This window comes from Dipodomys spectabilis, unplaced genomic scaffold, assembly GCF_019054845.1.
Source record: "Dipodomys spectabilis isolate Male_0828 unplaced genomic scaffold, ASM1905484v1 ptg000095l, whole genome shotgun sequence".
Taxonomy (NCBI): Eukaryota; Metazoa; Chordata; class Mammalia; order Rodentia; family Heteromyidae; genus Dipodomys; species Dipodomys spectabilis.
In genome coordinates this window covers 9576637-9592910 of record NW_024870772.1, presented here as the reverse complement: position 1 = coordinate 9592910, position 16274 = coordinate 9576637, and positions in this window count along the sequence as shown.

Genomic DNA, 16274 nt, shown 5'->3' with positions numbered 1-16274 from the left:
TTGCAGCATTATTTACCATAGCTAAGATATGGAATAAACAAATATTTCATATAACGATTTGAATTCATTATACATGATATCTAAGGAGCTAAGCTTACAATATCTAAAAAAATACATTTTGAACAAGGATATGACTCAGGGAAGAATTCTAATCTCTTCTTCAGTAACACCAAATATGATATTATCTGAGACGTGCCATAGCCCCAAGTAATATATTGCATATATGGCATAATATTTCAAAACTTTCTCAAATTACTTTGCAAACATCAACTCATAAAAAATTAGTTTGTCATATCTTTTCACTGAAAGAATAAAGCACACAGTCAAAACTTGTATGCCTTTTTTTACTTAAAAATGTTAATCTCTTCAGAAAAAAATGCTAATTTTCTGCAAAGATAAAATTTAAATTGTAAACAATGTTTAAAAATCATGCAAACAGCTGAAGTTTTTATTGAATTAAAATGTAACTATATATTTACCAATATTTTTGTTCTGTTAACTCCCAGACCGATCATTTTTTTTTTCTTCACCTGGAAAATTCCACATCTCTGCAGTACTGCTCTTATTTTCATTTTCAGGACTAAATTTTACTGTCTTTTTATCCTAGGAGAGGCCATTTCTGAGACACTTGACTTCAAATAATCTCACTTTATTATCTATCCTGTACTAATTAAGATTAAGATTGGAAAACTGTTTTTAATTTAATGTGTTGCACATGGAAAATATCCAATAAATATTTATTAATGAGTTAATGAATAAATTGTGAAAATTATGTCTATTCAACTATGGAGAGATTTTCTTTTAATGAGATAGAAGAACATCTCAAAAATAACAAAAATAAATTTGTGATCTATCAGACCAAGTAAATTTTCTTTAAATTTTTTGCCAAGTAATTTTTTAATTCTGTTGGATATTTATTTTTTATTTAAATTTTATTGTAAAGATGATGTACAGAGAGGTTACAGTTACATAAGTCAGGTAATAAGTACATTTTTTGTAATAGTGTTATCCCTTCCCTCAATTTCTCCCAGTTTTTCACCTCTGGGACTCCCTCTCCTGCTAAGTTGTATTTCCAACACTGGCTAGTGAGTATGACTGCTGAATTGGTCTACTCTTCGTCCCACCTTTTCTTTTCTTCCCCTTCACCTCAAAAAATCAGATAAATTTATATACAAGACAAAAGGTACAGAAAAGATACTGAGGGGCTGGGAAGGTGGCTCAGTGGTAAAATGCTTGCCTTGCATTCCTGAGGCCCTGGGTTCGATTCCTTAGCACTACATAAGCAAAAAGAAAAAAGCCGGAAATGGCGCTGTGGCTCAAGTGGTAGAGCACTAACCTTGAGTGGAAGAGCTGAGGGACAGCTCCCAGGCCCAGAGTTCAGGCCCCACGACTGGACCCGAAAAAAAAAAAAAAAAAAAGAGACTGAGAAGCAGAGAGAAACAAAAAAGAATAAACTGAAGGAAAAAATAGTGCAAGCTGAGTGCTCATGGTTCACACCTGTAATCTTAGCTACACAAGAGGCTGAGATCTGAGAATCATGGTTCAAAGCTAACCCCAGAAGAAAAGTCCCTTAGAGACTCTGATCTCTAATTAACCACTCAATAACAGAAGTGGTACCAAGGCTCACATGGTAGAGCTATAGCCTTGAACACAAAGAGGTTCAAGGACAGCACCCAGCTCTTGAGTTCAAGTCCCCAAACTGACAAAAATTAAAAATAAATAAATAAATAAATCACTGCAAACAGTACAATTAAAAAACCCTCTTAGTTCTATTTCTTGATCTTCATTTCTATCAGTATCATTTTATAGGATCATATGCTCATGGTTATTGAGCCATTGTGATCCTCTTCTAATAATATTGTTCTTTGGTCTCACTGTGTGATTGTTTAGGGAAGCTGCTGTTTAATCATGTCCAAGTGTAATTATTTATTTTTTACTATTTCTTGAATTTGCTTATCGATTCATTATTATTAAAAATGAGGGAAGCCATGCAGCCTATTTTTCTTTGAGTCTGGCTTATTTCACTTAATATACTTTTTTTCAGATTCTTTCTATTTCCCTATGAATGGGCAATGCCATTCTTTCTGATGGAGCATGGAATTCTGTTGAGTGTATGTACATTTTCTTGATCCACTGAGGTACATCTGGATAGATTACAAATCTTAGCTATTGTAAATAATGCTGCAATGAATATGGTTGTGTTGGTGGCTTAGTGCAGGCTGATTTGTGGTCATTTGGGTAAATGTCCAGGAGCGGGGTAGATGGGTCATAGGAAATCTTTACATTTACTCTTTTCAACACTTTACATTCCCCCCAAGAGGGTAGCATCCCCTTTTGGCCACATCCCTGCCAGTATGTGCTATTAGTTTTCTTGATAATGACCATAATAAGTAGGGTGAGGTGGAATCTTAATGTTGTTTTCATTTGCATTTTTTATGCCCAGATATGTTGAATATGTCTTCATGTGTTTTTTTCCTATATGCCAACAATGAGAAGAGTGAGACTGATATTAGAAAAACAATCTCATTTTTAAAAGCCTCAAAAAGGAAGAAAGAAATAAAAAAAACTGTTTAGGAATTAACTTATCCAAAGGTGTGATGAACTTCTATAATGGAAACCTTAAAAACCTGAAAAAGGAAATTAGAGTAGATTTAAGGAAATGTAAAAAATCTCTTATGCTCCTAGATTGGTAATAATACATTGTGACCATGTTCAAAGCTATCAAAAAATTCAATGCAGTACCCTTCAAAATCTTAATCAAATTCTTTAATTATATAGAAGAGGCAATCTAACAATTTGTATGGATTAGAAGATCTAGAGTAACAAAACAATCCTTAACAGGAAGAACAGTGCTGGAAGAACATGAATACCAAACTTTAAACCCCTTTACAATGCTCTAGTAATAATTAAAACAAACAAACAAAAAATAGTTTAGTACTAGCCAACAACTGGCCTGAGAACCAATGGAATAGATGACCCAAAAATGAACCCGCAGACCTGTAGCCACTTAATATTTGATAATGGAATCAAAAACACTGGATGATAAAAAGACACCCTCTTCAACAAATGATGCTGGCAAAATTGGCTATGCATGTGCAGGAAACTGCAATAGAATCAATTCCAAATGGACCAAAGACCCAGTGTAAGACCAGATACCCTAAAACTTTACAGCAAGGGACAGAGGAAACTCTAAGACTCTGGCACAGATCAAAGCTTCCTAAGATCCCAACTTAAGATCCCAAATCACAACAAATCAAAGAAAGACTACATAAATGGGAATGCATAAAAAAATTAAACAAAAAACAAAAACAAACACATCAAACAAACAAGAAACAAACAAAAAATATCCTTGAAGAATCAACAGACCCATTAACGAAAGAACTAAAGACCTAAAGTGAATTTTCCTTTCTACATAGGATAAGGAAGACAATTAATACTAAGTGTAGTATGAATTGGTGAATGATGTCTCATTAGGGAAGATCAAAATCAAATATCTTTCTTTAAAGTTTGTCTGAAAGAACTTTTGTTTCATAGTCAAATAGAAATACAGGCTGTGATTAATAGTTTCAAGAAATGTCTGGTGAACTTAAAGAAAGTTAATTAAAATTAGTTTAACAGGAATTTGGGAGAGATTTTTTCATAGGTACAAATGACTCAACACACAAAATTCAAATTTTGTAAGTACATATGTCATATTGTCGTATATGTATAAAGAAATCTTTCCTGAGCGTCATCTACATCTACATGTAACTTTGTAGTAATTTCCCAGGTCACAAAAGTGGCTAGTGCTTTTGTTAACCAGACCCAGACTTTTGTAAAATTTCAGTTTTCAAAAATAAAAATAATGGAATGTATGATTGATGTCTTATGTGTTTATGATACTTAACATAGAATGTCAATTCACAAATCTATATATTTAATAATACTTGAATATTAATTTTGAAATTGATATTGATATTAATATGTATTTTATGCAAGCATAATTTAGTTAGTTCTTAAATTTCCAAATTTTGAGAAATGAACTCAGATGTTGTGTCATCACAATTTAAAAAAATTTCTGATTCATCCATTTCCAAATGTCAGAAGAGCTTCTGTATTTCACATTATAACAGGTAAGAAGGCATAATTTTTGTGTTACAGACCCTAAATGCTAATAATATCTTTCAGTAATCTTCTCTACTCATTTTTCTATATGTTTATTTTATACATATTTGATAAATTTATAAAAATAAGAAAATTTAAGTTTCATTCATATGAGCCATTTCATCATATGTAGTTTATTTAAGCTTATCATGGGATATAAGTTTCACTCACTTTACCAACTTTTGGCATTCCTCTAACAAATATACAAAGAAGTTTTCATAGTTGACATCACGCTTTAATAATGATGGATTCATAGAGAAACAAATCTAGGATTAGGTTTGTCTGCAAGATGGAAAACTACATGGCATGTGTACTCAAGTTGCTGTGTTTCTTTTGGCCAGTCCCAAGATAAGGCCAGATCATTAGAGGATTCTAGTTAAGATTTAAAAGAGTATTAGAACTTTTGATTCATCATTCCTAGGATTTCCTTCCTCTGAATGTCTTCACATAAAAGAAAACAAATTTGCATCTTACTTAACAAATATATTAGTTTGGAATTTAATTTTTAATGATGACCAAAATTATCTTATGTGATATACTTTATATTTGTTTAATTTCAAAATCTCAAGGAAGTAATTGCCCTCAATTTTTTCTAAAAACTTATGAATACATTGTAGGAGCTGTTCATATTGTAGATAAAAATTTTAATATTCTTTAAAATTAATCACACAGATTTGTATAGGGAAAATAAAGAAAAGGCTGATATGAAGACATATCATGAGGACATTAAAGGTATGATTGCATTCTTTTAACCAAATTAGTAAGCCAATATTGATTGTATCTTTAATAAACAGGGAAAAATAAATATTACTTACAATCATTCTTTTTCATGTTGGCACATATTCCTATATTCATTGTGTAGGAAAAATAACAGAGTAACATGGAATATTTTTCTGTGTACGCTTCTACACTAAAATATTACTAATAAAATCAATGAAATAGTATATGACTTTTGATAAAAAGTAGCAGAAACATTTTAGGAAATATGAGGAACTGGGATACTGGCTGACACAAACAGATGAGAAAATGATATCTAGGTTTTGAAAATGCCGATAGTATCATGTTTTAATGAAGAGGAGGCCCAAAAGGGAATCTATCAAATGCCTTAAGAAAATTATGGTTATAACTTCTGAGGATACAATGGTTTTCAAAAATTACTATTATGTATGTAACTGTGAAACATACATACAGTAAGGATAAAAATGATAGGGACAAATTTCACTTAGCTATTCAGTTCATGAGCATATGAAGAAATCATAAAATCATAGTGGGATAAGGATAGAACTAATAAAATGATTAAGAAGAAAATATACTTTGTAGGCTAACAGTTATGAGAAACCTTGCAAAGATAAACATACTCTCTCCCAAAGAAATTATTGTAGAAATCTGATGCAGACACAAAGTTCAGAAGCCTGGAAGGTAGCCTTAGTTTGACATGACATAGTATCAAAAAAAGAAAAAATAAATAAAAAGAACAATTTATGTAGATTTCTTTTCACAAGTGTAATTATTCATTTGGATGGAATTGGGTTTTAGGATCCAATTGAATAATTCAGTCAGGAAGAGAAATTTGGGTAATACAATCACCATACAGAGGCTATTATTGTGTTCCAAGTAAAACAACAATTCATGATTTATACTTTTAAATAACAATGGTTTTGTTTGATTTCCTAAACAATTATATGAGTATAATTTTCTAAAATTGGAGAAACGAACTGTAAATGTTAGGAGAGTTTGCTTCTCTGCAAATTTAAGTTAAATCATTTTTTTCTATTATACATTTTTCCCTTTTTGAAAAAAACTCAGTGATGAAAACTGATTATATAAACAAAAAGTATGCATGTAGATATATCTATATATGCATAGATGTATCTATGTGTATATGTTAGTGTCTGTGCACTTACTCAGTAACAATTATAATTGACTACGTTTAACAGGGGAAAGGAAAAATACTTTATATTATATCTGCAAGTACACATTAATAATAATTTATTCTTTTGTCATAGAATTTATAATTCCATCTGCATATTTTTCCAATCCAAAAAACAGCTTATCAAAAATTCCTTATGAGGTTTGCACGGACAGATGCATACACAGACAAACATCTTAAGTATAATCTTGAAAAAATTGTTATCTTAATTCAATCAAATGTAAGAAAAATGTAAGAATTAAGGAATGTCAAGCTTAAGCCAAAATGGGAAAAATACCTTTGTATAAATAAATGGCAAAAGAGCCTCAGAATTTGGGTATTTGGACAAATTATCATAATTGATCCATTTTATCATAAATATAATTTAGATTCAGCTGTAAGAACATATTAATAATTATTAATAATAAATAATTTTATTGTAAAATATTACCAAAGAATCATATGAACCTCCTGAGAATCTTTTAGAAAACAAACCCTGAGTTTAGCATATGTATACATACTTTAAAAAATCATATTGAACTTTTGATGATTTTTTTGGTGAAAAGGTGCCAAGATTATTGCCTAGAACCCTTAGAAGTAAACAAAAAATTTTGGAAGCCACTCTTGTGTTGGATTTCTTAATTACTTTTTCTCTTAAGTACAGAACTTCTATCCCCTATATTATGATGTACTTTCAAATTTAATTTTTACTTAGGCCTTTCTGAGAGTGTATTATTCTCAATCTAAGGCCAAATACCACAACAAATATTAAAGGAAACATTTAGGACTCTGAGACATGGGTCAAAAGTTCTTAAGATCTAGAATCACAATCAAAGAAAGCCTGGATTAATGGGATTGCATCAAACTGAAGAGCAAGATAAATAGAAAGAATGGGAAAAGATTTTTAGTAGTTTTGTATTAAACCCCAAATTCATATCTAAAACATAATTGGAGATCAAAAATTACCCCCCCCATAAACACTCAAAGACACAGCAATCCAATTAATAAATGGGCTAAAGACTTAGAGACTACTGAGAAGAAAAAATGAAAATGTCCAATAGACACATGAAGAAATCTTCAAGATCTCTGGCCATAAAGAAATGTAACAAGAAAACAAAGGAGGAGGCAGCAATGCTTGATAAGAAATGTATTCGTTACCTTGCCCATGTAATTGTAACCTCTCTGTATGGTATTTTCATAATAATAAAAAAAAAGAAATGTAATGGAAAACAGCATTGAGATTATACCACACCCCAGTTAGAATTGCTATTATCAAGAAAAGTAACAATAACAGTGGAAATGGGGATCTGTCCAGTACTGCTAAACTTTTGGAAGGAATATAAACTTGTTCAACCACTCTGGAAATCAGAATGAAGATTCTTCAAAAGAGAAAATAGCTTCCTTGTGATCCAGGAATTCCATTCCCTGGCATTTATCTATTAGAGCACAAACAAGGCCACAATATAGCTAGAAGCACAACCATGAACATTGTAGCATTGTTTATCATAGCCAAGAAAAGGACTCAGCCCAGATGCCCCTCAGCTGACAAATGGATCAGTTTGCTGTGGTTTGTATTCAAAAGGGAATTCTATGCTTTCATCAGAAAGAATGATATTGTACCATTCGTAAGAAAATGAAGGAATTGGGGAAAATTATATTGAGCAAAGTAATCCAATCCAAAGGAAACATAGGTTACATGGTTTCCCTCATTTGTTATAACTAGAATGTACATATAAATCTACAAATAAACACGCTGGTTGGTAAAAGACAAAAATATACTTCAACATGATAAATTATTACAGCGGTTTAATCATTTACACAGTAAGACCAAAGGAGGACATTCTCCCAAAATCTCAATAGCTATGTGCAAAGAATCATATAAAATTATGTTTATGAAATGAACTATAAAAAATGGAATTGAGAGTGTTTGTGTTGTTAAGTTTTGTTTTTGTTGTTATTATTTGTTTGCTACTTTGTTTCTGTTTTTGTTTTCTTTATCTTTTGTATGTAACTTTATCTGCTCCGGGACTGTGAGGAGAGCACAGAAATGGTGTAAAAAAGGTGAACAAATGCAGCAAAGATCACTAGACACTATGGGGAAATGAAACACACCAGTGTAGGAGGGGGTGACGGGGATTTGGGAGAGAAAAACTGGGAGAAAACAAGGGAAGGGGCTACTCTGTTGAATAAGTAATATACTCATTACCTGACATGCAAATGTAAGCCTTCTGTACATTACCATTACAATAAAATAACAAAATATAGTATATTAATTTTCTTGTATCCTTAATAGCAATCATGTATTTCTTAGGAATTTGCTTAGTATAGCATTTCTGAAATAATTAAAGAAAGAAATACATAATATATATGATATGGGTGTGCACATGTGTATATATGTTTATGTGCATGAGTGTGGTTAAATATTATGTGTCAATGACTGAAGATTAGAGTAGAAACATAATTGTATCTGTTTTTCTAACAGAAATGAACAATAGTATTTGTATTGCTTTTCATGGAATGTCAGACAATGTATATAACTTATAAGAATAATTACATTACATAATGTGGCCTACAATGGAATAAGATAGAGGAGATAGGTAGATAGATAGTTAGATAGATAGATAGATAGATAGATAGATACACACGCAGACCCCAAACACATATACACACACACATTGCTTTCTAAATGTTTCTATAGAGTCAGAATTAAGTGTCATAGTAAGTCTATCAGAAGATAAGTAAGTGTTAGCATTTGTCTACATTCCACATAAAGTCCTTTCATTTGCTTAAGAATCCATTTGCACAACACAAGTGTACTTCAATGTTTCAGGGGATCGGTGGCAAGATTACCTGGATCTACTAAATTTAAGATTTCTAAATATACATTTTGTAAAATATATGCAAATATGTATTTTATGCTGTATACATATATATATTCTGCATACTTATTACCTTTTAATTACTTATATTATCAGTTATACCAAAACTAATATGCAAGTAATTGCTCTACATTATTGTTTAGGCAATATTGAAAAGAAAACATCTGTGCATGTGCAATGTCAATGAAACTCTAAATAATACTTTTTATATGCAATTATATAGCTACCGTACACAGGCCTGGATGAACTTAAGATTTCTTATGCTTCTCTGTAGCCCCAATTAAGATAAAGATGTCTAGAGTAAACTTCACCATTCAAGTTGGATATTGTGCTTCTTTTTAATCCTGCATTATAATGCAGAAAATAGAGAATTTTTCTTTCTTTGGCTTAGCAGCCAGATTGAAAATTAATTTGAGTAAGCTAGTTAAAAAACATTCAGATTATATAAAATTAAAGGAAAAAACTACTTATTATTTCAAATATAAATCTATAAAAATATTTTGTTTTAAAAAAACTAAAAATTTCAGGTTTATATTCAATAAGTATTATCAAAATTTTGAGTACTTACATAAGTACTTTTAATGAATTATCAATGTAATTGGATGATCAGAACTAGTGTAAATATTTATTTCCATTGTTATTCAGTTATATCATACTAGAAGTATCCTAACTTCCCTGGCCCGAAAGGAGTCACAAAGACTGTCAGTCAGGTGAGGAAATCTTTTTTAGCCAAACGGTGACAGTTCCCCACTATCAAGAGAGTGAAGAAGAGCAGCCAAGTCCTCTTATGGCAGGGTTTTAAAGCCACACACAGGTGGCTTTATTGTAGGTTGTGATGTACATGATGGCAAGCAGGTGTACAGAAGCAGGACTAGCAGTTAGTAATTCCAAGTAACAATGACAGTTTCAATCAAAGTAAAAACCACATTACAGGTTCCCCCTTTGTTTCATTCTTGATAAGGGTTTAGCTGACATTTACCAGAACACATTCCAAGCTTCTTACTTATCACACCCAAAATCAAACCACCTTCCAGGTTTCCCTGCTATTTCTGAGTTTCACTGACATTTACCCAATTCCAGTAACCTGTTGTTTAACCCCCTAATTTGTCCAGGCCTTTATCTCTGGATGATTCCTTGTAATGACTAGCCTGGAGTTTTTCTCTACAGAGAGATCCTGCCTTTCATGTTTGCCCCTATTCTTACTCACTTTGCAGGTTTCAGTAAATACCAAGCCACAGTTTGTTCCATTCCTAGGGTCTGTACTTAAGTTTCTCAGGTTACCTGAGATTTGTTTGCCCCAGTTAAATTTCATTCTTCCTTCATCTAATTATACTCTATTTGTTTAATTTAACATGGTTCTAGCAATAATATGTGATATATGTTATGATATTTTCAAGATATGGAAGAGAAATTAAAAGTATCCTTTCTGAAAATAAAATTGTGGTAGTAAAGTCATTATCCATCTAGTCAGTATCTATAATTTTGTGGTGAACAAAGAAAATATAACTTAATTACAAAAGTTACCTAATAGTTTACAAATGCAACTGAGAAAAAAATTTGAATTATATAATGTGAGATGATATTGATGTCTTAATGTCTAAATGTATACATTTAATCTAGCCTACAAACAGATTGACTAATTTATTGTGCTTTGCAAAGGAAGGAAATCAAATGAAGAAAGGAAGAGAGAAAGAATGAACTACAGAGAAAGGAAATTGCCTTTCAGAGAAAGCCAGCATTAAGAATTTATAATACTCTGGGGATATCTAGGAGTATAGTAACACAGGATTTTTTCCCCCTTTTTCTTTGTATCACCATAAGTAGAACTTCGCTGTTGATTCTAGCTCCAACTTCACTTTCCTCTCCTGTATTTTGTAATCACTACCACAACTGCAACACCAATCTGTTTTTTATTCCCTTGAAGGTATTAAATATAATAACTTTATCATGATAATGTGATTTAATAATAGGAATTGTTAGTTACAGCTCTAATTGTGGCAGTTTTTTCATAGTTCTGGTTAAATCATCATTTGATCAACAAACATAATTGTAAGTTTTTTTATTAATTGTCTTGCTATTTATCATTATAAAAATAATAAGCACTTATAAATGTAAAGGTATATTTATTGAATTTCAGGTAAAGCCTTAAATAGAATACAGTCTCTGCAGGGTTTATATAAGTTATTTGTAATTACGAATTTTGGGAATTACCTGTCAGTAAAAACCAAGGTCTTATAATATTTAAACCAACAGTATATTAATATATTTTATGTCAACGGTGGACACATTTCTCACCACTTTTTCCGCAGTCAGCTAAGTACAATTTTTCTTGCCCTCATTTCATGACAGCTTCATGATCGATCCAAGGAAACCCCAACAAGTTTGAGATGGAGAAAAAAATAGTTTATCAAATTATGCAACAATTATCCAAGCAGTACAAAACAGAAAAAAATATACTCTAAATGCCAACTAATAACAAAACACAGTAGTTATTTGTCCATTCAACAGAGAAACAATAAGCAATCTCATGCTTATTTAACAAATTCAATAATTGATACCTTGTATATAAGATAGCATTAAACATATTACAAAACCACTCTCATGTCTGATAAAACTTTGTGGCATATGATCATTCTACTAATTTTATAGACATTATAACATTGCAAGTGAAGCACTTCTGGCAGTCTCCATAGAGCTGGGTAGATCTGATTTAAAGTAGTAGAGAGGCAATAAAAGTATTAGAGGAATGAAAACATTTTTGAAATAGCAATCAATTTTCTGGATGAAAAAAATAAACTGCAACTATATTCTTGACATGAGATATATCACAATCTTTCTTCAAATGTGGATTGAAGTCTGAGTTACTTGCAGGCCTGATTACAGTGTAAGAAAAGCCAAATAAAAGCTGTAACACTGAACTTGTTATAGGGGTTGTTCTCTAATAAGAATGGATTTTGAAATATTGGGAAAGATTATAGATGGTAGGTAAGAAGCTCTTTCCTCAATTATATTGAAGAATTTGTACTTATTTCTAAGTGAACTTGTTACAATTTGCCAGAGCAATTTAATATAACTAATGAAATTTGGAAAATCATAATTTCTAGTCATTGTAATAAAAGTTGACATATTAGGACATGTTAAATAAGAGTTGGATAGGAACTATTTTTATGTGTTCAAAGATATAGAATGTTATAGCATAAACTTTATTTAAATCAGGTCAATTTATATTACAGAGAAATGTACATTTCAAAGTCAAATCACAAGTTACAAGTATGTAAGACCCAATCTACTTCTGTATTTCATACAGGTATTCTTTTTAATCTAGTTTTCCTTGCTTTCAATAAGATTATATATATATATATATATATATATATCCTGTTATATATACATATATACGTATATGTATATATATAAAACAATGTTGAGAAAGTGGTTTTGACATCATGTTTTTAAATAAATACTAAGGAACAAATTTATAATGTTATTGATTTCTATATAGTTACTAGATTAATGGTGTTTGTTTGGTCTAGAGATATGGCTCAGTAGGAACTGCTTGCCTAAAAGCAGGAGGCCCTAAATTCAAACCCAAGTGTGTGTGTGTGTGTGTGTGTGTGTGTGTGTCCCAATCCAGCGCATTATATAATTATGTATTTATAGAGTAGTAGGTTTATACTCTAAATAGTTATACAATGACCCGATATAAAAGATTTGGGGAAAATTTATGAATTATTAAAACTATTTGCTGCATCTTTCATGATCTGTTATTAAAAAAATAATGAATGATTGTAACATACATGTCAGTGTTCTCCAATACAATGACTGCACAGATCCATTAATGAATATACTACATATCTCTTTTCCATTTTGTAATACCTAGTTAAAACATCTAGTCACAAACGAACATGTTGAATTCAAAGCTCATATTACAACAATTCAAGCATAAAAATAATTTTTATAATTTTTTACTTCTAGATTAATATGTTCAAAAATAGATGCAAAGAGTTGTTTTAGAGTAAGCCTAACTTATTTGTTTCCCTGAAGTCAAATTAAACATCATATCGACCTTACAGAAAATTATCAGCTTTGTACCCAGCTTTTTAACAGTCTTCATACTCATCTTTATTTTTAGTATTGACAGTGTTGTAAAAAAATGCAATAAAAATTAATGACACTACTGGAACAAAATAAACACGACAAATGTCTCTCATACAATCTTGTTGGTTTGTCTTTACTCCTTCCCATTAGGAAATGCTTCCTAACAGAGTTATGTCCACTTATCTGAACTCACTCCAGTCCTTCATACACTGACACAAACCCAGAGAAGTACTCAATGAGTCTGAGCAGATAGATCTCAGCTGACATGGGAGAAATCATAGAAGCATGCACAATGTTGAAATAACAACCTTCCATTGACCAAGTGCTAATCTTGATGAATGAGAAAATATCAGAAGCAGCTTTTGCTCTTGGTAATATCTCTAGTTTTGTACTGAAATTTAGACCTATTATCTTGTAATTCCAATAATTACTCTCTAAGCATTCAGCAATTTATCACAATGTTCTCTGTGTTCCCTCCTAAATTCACTCATTATGAGTCCTATTTTGCTTAATTTATTTTCTAACATTTCATTAAAATGAATCAAATTATTATGTTCTCATTAAAATCAGATGAGAAATGTTATCAGATTTGCCAAAGAACATTTTAAATTTCAACCGCAGTGCTATTACTATTTGCCAATATTTTCCAATTGATTTTCTTAATACTAGTAGTATTCTAAATGGAAAATATTTTAATTATTGTATCATATACTGTACTACATATTTATTAAATACACTTATTGCTATATTGAAGTTTTACTTTCACCTAATGTATTTTTCAAGCACATTTATATTTTAAAATCCTAATGGATTCTGACTCAGCAGATATATGAAACAAATTCTTGTATATTATTAAACATTTTTCTAGATTAATTGGATTTTTATTATTAGAATGTGTTCCAGCTCACCCAGTGAATGCATTTTGAAAAACAGAACTCAGTGTGAAATATCTCTTACAGCAACTTTTAATTATTTTTGTCAATTTGATTATTAGGGGTTTCATTTTTAAGGAGTTATAATGACCCCAAATTAACATGGAGGATATGTTAAGTAAAATTAACCAGTCACAGGAGGACAAAAACATCATGATTCTATTTAAATATGGTGTCTGAATAAACCAATGTGATGGAGAAAGAGAGAAAATTGGTAGTATCTGTAACCTGGGGGAAAAAATTGAAGCAGTGCTTTTACCATGAAGATTTAATTATAAAATAGCAAAGAATAATGTTCTAAGATTTTTAAAGAAAATGGAATACTAAAGATGAATAATATATTGTGCATTTCATATATATTTAAAGGTTAAATGTGGGTGTATGTTTTTGTGTGTTTGAGTATGTACCTGTGTATAAGTATCTGTGTATGCATATATATGCATATGCATGCAAGGATTTATGTTTGAATATGTGTATATACATATGCTGGGCCTTAGAGTGAGGAATAATGTTATTTATGAACATGAGATAATTTTAAGAAATCATTTCATAATTAAAGTGAATCTTAAGTCATTTACTTCATATATTTGTTATAAACAAAAAATATTTTTGTAGAAACAAAATTGTCTTAGGTGATTTTATTTTATTTTATTTCATTTCACTGATAAGAAAAATGAAAAAGAAGATACAATTTGGAAAATAGTAAGGTAAAAGGTCAACATGTAAAATGAACAAGAAATCAATTTAGATTTTGATATCATACATATCACAATTTTATTCAATATTTTAATCAGACAATAAGAAAATTTCACTCAAACGAATTTTAACACTACGTTTTTATTATTTACATGAAATAAAGATTTTATATATGTATTTTACATGTATAAAAATGCTACTAAAATAATATAATTTACATACAATTTTAGTTATTGATGAATCTTATTTCCTGAATTATTTTGCTGTATATATATATGTATATTTAGTCTTAATTAAATTGTGATACATGTTATTAATCTTTGACTTCCATAAAATATATTCCTAACTTGTGGTAGTTTTTGAAGCTTTTAGAATACATTTTATTTCTCTGGGTTGTCAAATACTGGCTAAGAACAAGTATTTTAAGAATTTATAAAGTAAAGTTCAATTTATGTACTTTTAATTATATTACCATATTTGTACTTATACTTTAAAAACTGGTGGTTTGATCAAAGTGACAGGCAAAATTAAACGATGAATTCACTAATTCATTGCACTTTTTGGTTTGGCTATATCTTCCATGATAATCAACGCTATTTTTTGCTATATAACTCATTAAAGCTAATGGGAAAAGGATGTTTTTGTATGTGTAATTTTCTGTGGGCCTCAACATACTGATTAAACAAATCTTTCTGTCCATCCATTCATCTATCCATTCATTCATTTTCAGAACATTGGAATTGTATCTAAGAGTCTTTATGCAACACATGTATCCAGCTGAAGTATCAGACTCATGTATAATTATTATAAAGTTCCTACACACAATTATTCCCTATATCATTTTTAGAACACAACTTAATGTATATTTCTGCATACCATTGATTCTTTATACAGGTGACATTTCTCAATAAAATATTGTTGTTGTTGTTTTGAGGTTTTTGGCTATTTGTAAAATTAATCTCTGTGTACTATTCCCACAACAGTTAGAGACTATTTTTTAATAGTCTATTGGAAAGCATCATAACACTCTTAGATTACTTTTAGAACATCCAGAGACTATAGGACATTTTTACAATTTTACTTAAACTGCTAAAATTATCTTTGTAATTTGACCAGTGTTTATTAAAATTATCTGTTTAAAATGAAATCATTTTATTCAATTACATTATGTGAAATGTGATTTTTGTTTTTTTTTTGTTTGTTTGTTTGTTTGTTTTCGGTCGTGAAGCTTGAACTCGGTCCGGGCATGGTCCCTGAGCTCTTTAGCTCAAGACTAGCACTCTTCTAGAGCCACAGCTCCACTTCCGTTTTTCTAGTGGTCAATTGGAGGTGAATGTCATGGGCTCTCCTGATCTGGTTGGCTTTGAATTGCGATCTTTAGATCTGTCTTGTGAGTAGTAAGGATTACAGGCATGAGCCACTGGCGCTCAGCTAAGGTAAATTATTTAACTGTGTGAAGGAATGGGAGAAAGAATCCAGGAGAAAGCAAAGAAAGGAGTGACATAGATATTGTTCAGAAAGAAATGTGCTCATTACTTAATTTAGGAAATGGCTATCTCTCTGTGCAAAACCTTAATAAACAACATAGAAATTATGTATTAAAAACAGAGTCTCAGATTG